The sequence below is a fragment of the Sinocyclocheilus rhinocerous genome, unplaced genomic scaffold, assembly GCF_001515625.1.
Source record: "Sinocyclocheilus rhinocerous isolate Xijiao unplaced genomic scaffold, SAMN03320098_v1.1 scaffold241, whole genome shotgun sequence".
In the NCBI taxonomy this organism is placed as follows: domain Eukaryota; kingdom Metazoa; phylum Chordata; class Actinopteri; order Cypriniformes; family Cyprinidae; genus Sinocyclocheilus; species Sinocyclocheilus rhinocerous.
In genome coordinates this window covers 3,131,164-3,136,030 of record NW_015659312.1, presented here as the reverse complement: position 1 = coordinate 3,136,030, position 4,867 = coordinate 3,131,164, and the positions used below count along the sequence as shown (strand labels likewise).

Here is a 4,867-nt window from a genome sequence, read left to right as displayed (position 1 = left end):
GTAATGCATTTTGTAATATGACACTTGACACTGCCCCACTAAGGGGGAGGAGAACGCCAAAAGATTTTAAAGTACCATTTCCATGGTAACGCAATGTCCGATTTCAAAATGGTTTTCACAGGATGAATCTTGGGCTTCTAAGCTTTCAAATGATATATGATTTATGATGTTTACTAAAAGATTTGATAGAGAAATAGGACAACAAAAAAAGAGCGCCAAGCGTCCCACAGGTGGGACGGTGACAGTTAAGGGGTTAATGGATTACTATCATAAAAGGGTTGTTTTAGCCACCACCTTCATCAAAAAAAGACTGACAGAAAGATAGCAACACATCTTTACACTGCCACGTTTGCTCTGTAAAGTTTTTTCCTCATGTTCATGTTTTTTTCTTATTATATAAAACATTTCCATCCTTTTAACTTGAAATACTTTATTTCTTCTCATTTCGACTCAGTTTTATGAGTCTTCATTAGTATTTCAATTAAAAGTAGATCCAGTAGTTGCAGTGTTGTAGCTTTCTTTGTAAGTTAATGTTAGTTAATTTATTATTAATTCATTGTTAATTTATTGGCTATCATGAACTATCAACAAACAGTACTTTTCTAGCTTTTTAAATCTTGGTTAAAGTTAATTTCTGCTTATAGTAATGCATTAGTACGGAGCCCCTAAAGGGACATGGTGGTGGGAAAAAAATTCGGGGTGGGAGGAAATTTTTTTTGCGTTCTCTCGCAAAAGATATTTGCGTTTTGCGAGGGAACGCAAATATCTCTGCGAGAGAACGCAAAAGGGAACGCAAATATCTCTGCGAGAGAACGCAAAAGGGAACGCAAATATCTCTGCGAGAGAACGCAAAAGGGAACGCAAATATCTCTGCGAGAGAACGCAAAAGGGAACGCAAATATCTCTGCGAGAGAACGCAAAAGGGAACGCAAATATCTCTGCGAGAGAACGCAAAAGGGAACGCAAATATCTCTGCGAGAGAACGCAAAAGGGAACGCAAATATCTCTGCGAGAGAACGCAAAAGGGAACGCAAATATCTCTGCGAGAGAACGCAAAAGGGAACGCAAATATCTCTGCGAGAGAACGCAAAAGGGAACGCAAATATCTCTGCGAGAGAACGCAAAAGGGAACGCAAATATCTCTGCGAGAGAACGCAAAAGGGAACGCAAATATCTCTGCGAGAGAACGCAAAAGGGAACGCAAATATCTCTGCGAGAGAACGCAAAAGGGAACGCAAATATCTCTGCGAGAGAACGCAAAAGGGAACGCAAATATCTCTGCGAGAGAACGCAAAAGGGAACGCAAATATCTCTGCGAGAGAACGCAAAAAATCTGACAAATATTTTTTCCTCCCACCCCAAATTTTTTCACTCAATCTGATTTTTTCCCACCACCATGTCCCTTTAGGGGCTCCGTACTAACCAAACAGCTTGACCACCTCGAAAATCTGCATGGGGAAATCTTTCGCCCCCACACTAAATTTCAGATCGCGTGGATTCCTATTGATATGACTGGATTTCACCTCTAAAAATTCACAGAAAAAAAGATAAATGTGACCGCACCTTACTGCTATTGCAATTGTAATCTTGGCCACGCACATATTTGTGGAACTCTGTGGAAACCCAATGAGAACAAAGGTTTGCTTAATCCATCATATCAAATACACACACACACACATTACACATTCATCACCAAATTAAAGTGCTGTTGTGTCTTATGTTACTGCCACGGTATGATCCCCCATATTTGTTTACTAAAATGTAACAGATACCGCAAATCAAGATAGCGAGAATATACCTTCTCACCAACCCTTTAGATAATCTCACTGCTGTGCTTGTGTGTATGCGCGTGTGTGTGTGTGTTTGCAAGGGCTCATGCTCAATGGTGCAAAGCCCAATTGTTGTCCCAGTCTGAGTGTGTGGTGTGCTGCCTCGCTCTTTCCATGTTATCCTGTATGTGATGCATATTTTATAGGCGGGGAGACCCCAGCGTGAGGTGACACGTTCCGGGCGCATGCACTGATAAACCCAGGACAACCGCCAGCTTTCCACACAAGCATAAAAACCCAGAATCACACACTCTGCACAGCCTGACTCAGTAAGTTTGGAGTTTTTCCTGTCCTATGGCTATTTGCATAATGGACTAGTCGATCGATGAAAATATGTACTGTTGCACATCCCTAGTAGCATGTGCGTGTTGTTTGTGAGTTCTATGCAAGGTGGAAGGGTATGAGAATATGTAGCAGCAGTCAGACAGGTCTAGCATGTCATCTCTGTCTCTTAATGTTCCCAGCCAAGTCCCTTCACGCCCAGAAGCTTATATATGAGCATAAGGGGGTCTCTGTGATATTCAGGGCTGTGTACTCTTGATATAGAGTCCCTCTGCAGCCCTGAACATAATTAAATTGATTAATTAAATGTATTCGATGAATCCTTCCCAAGCAATTATAAAGATGTCTTCTGTCATGGTACAAAGGTTTGGAGAGTGCATCTTCAGGTGAGTGTACCTACAGATGTCTAACATTCTGTGTTGACATATTGAAGGGATAATTCACTCAAAAATGGAAAGTCTGTCATAATTTAGTCACCCTCATGTCATTCCAAACCTGTTTAACTGTATGGAACACAAAGAATCTATTCTGAAGAATGTTTTAACTGCTGACGGTATACTACAAAATAACACGACAATTTAAAACAACCTGACACACGGCACTTATATAAAACAATTTATTTCGATAGAACAGACTAGAGGAACTGGCAGCACAAGTTTAGTATCTGCTGACTAAGAGCATTGAAGATTTTAATGGCAGCGTGGGAATAAATGTACACAAAGAAAGACGTAGAAAATATTTTCACTTGGAAATTGCTAGTACATTTCTCAGATAATTACAAATAAATGGCAAGCAACACATTGAATTAAACATTAAATTTTGGGCCTATTTACACTTGTCATTTAATGCGTCTTCCCAGATCAGATAGCTATCCGATTCGTTAATATCTGTTTCGTTTACACTTGGTCACATAAATGTGTCTCTGCAAAATGAAAATAAAACTGATCTTCAGTTCCTACGCTACATGCAAATTTAACCAGGTTCACGTCACCAAAATCAACAGATGAGTTACATTTATCATCAGCTGATTTCAAGTTCAAAGACCACAAAAGTTGAGAAAGCGTCATCAGCACTGGTGAAAAAATTTAGCATTCACCACTTTTAATGAAGATGATTGTGTATTGAACATGCAAAGACGCTGCAGATTGAAGATTTGATGCCTAAAGGCTGTGTTTCATTTGCATCAGTTTGGGGCATGTTTGCTGAAGAGAGATGCTCATCTCCAATGGGCCATATCTGTGCACTGTAAATAGGTTGCTGTAAATTTTACAGTAACTTAAAACAGTAAACAAAAGAAATCTCCCTTGCCATTGGTCAGTTTTTCGCGGGCAAGTTCACTACTGTAAATTGATTTACAGTAGTGAGGAAATACAGTAGTGACCGTATATTTTCCCATAATCCTTTGCGGTTTACAGTAAAATACTGTATACACATTTTACAGTATCTTACTGTACATATTACAGTAAAATACTGTTCAAATTACAAAAATCAGTTACAGTGTGGAGATGTGTATTACAGTAGCAGTGTGGTATCTGGCTACCGGGAGCTGGTGCACATGCTCTCACACCTATATTTTTTTCATTTACAATTGTCCAATTGCATCCAATGGATCTCAAGCCACCTCCAGTAATGGTGTGCTGTAGTTGCAATTTTGTCTCAGATGCATTTCAGAGGGCATCAACACATGGTCTTTTCACAATCGGATAGCTATCCGGTCAAAGAAAACCGGTGGCCACGTGTAAATAGGCCAGTTGAAGTATAAAGACTGAAATAGCATTTTCTTGTCAAATTTACTTCAGTAATCTTTATTAACTTCAAATTCAAACTTTGTAGGCAGAGAGACGCTGATTATTCTGCTTTATCTGAGGCCTCTTTTTTGTCCACAGAGAAACAAATCACGAAACATCTCTAACCTAAAAATATATGAATATATAATAATCTCAACTACAACCTGTTCTCTGAAAAACTCAATTATGCATGAAGGGTCAGCACACACACTGGCACACAACTCCTTAGCCAGTTAAATGCTCACTAGCACATTCAAAAACAATATTATCAGCTGCCTCTGTGCACATTCAGAAGAAACAAAAACATACATTAGTTATTCACCCCATTCTTTGTCTGCTCAAGGCCATCAATCTTTTAAAAGAACAAATATATGTGCGCTAAATCTGCACGTTTGCATTTTTCTCCCGTGCATGAATCATTCAGGAGCGCTGTGTGCAGCCATGGCTGGATGGGTGCTCTGTGTACCCCTCCCTTTCCTCACCCCAGAGCCTCTACGGCTGCCTATAGCCAAGACATCAAAGTAATCAACCTCACCTGACCGGCCACACCTCTCAGCTGAACGGGACCAGCACCATTTTATTTTAGCCCTGAAAACAACATTCTGTGCTTGAATTATAATGGCCCTAATTCAGAGATCAAAGTTAATTGCAGCAAATTACATGTCCTTTGATTAGCAAGGCTCTGCCTATTCTAGAGGTTAAAACTGAACAAAGTTATTAATTGAAAAGTTAATTTCAAAGGCTATACCATAAAACAAGAACGCTTCTAATCTAAAAATAAACATATCAGTGAATATCATGTGACTGTGATGATGTAACTACAGCATCTGATGATGATGAATGACTTTATTGATGCATTTGTTCAATAGAACAAGCTTAATCTTCAAGATATACTGTATGACATTTAGTGTGTCAAGCTATTTGTCTTTATTCTAGATGAGGTGTATCCCATAGGAAAGAAAAATCAAA

At 39.3% G+C, this 4,867-nt stretch overlaps 1 long non-coding RNA gene across 1 annotated transcript in view; it reads left to right on the top strand.

Moving 5' to 3' along the window:
• The window catches only part of LOC107723424 (uncharacterized), a 7,180-nt gene extending 2,524 nt beyond the window's left edge, over positions 1 to 4,656 (top strand). The window contains exons 2-3 of the long non-coding RNA XR_001637920.1: positions 1,976 to 2,098; positions 4,323 to 4,656. This is a non-coding gene — a long non-coding RNA (uncharacterized LOC107723424). The remainder of the gene's footprint in view (positions 1 to 1,975; positions 2,099 to 4,322) is intronic.
• The last annotated feature ends 211 nt before the right edge of the window (positions 4,657 to 4,867 follow it).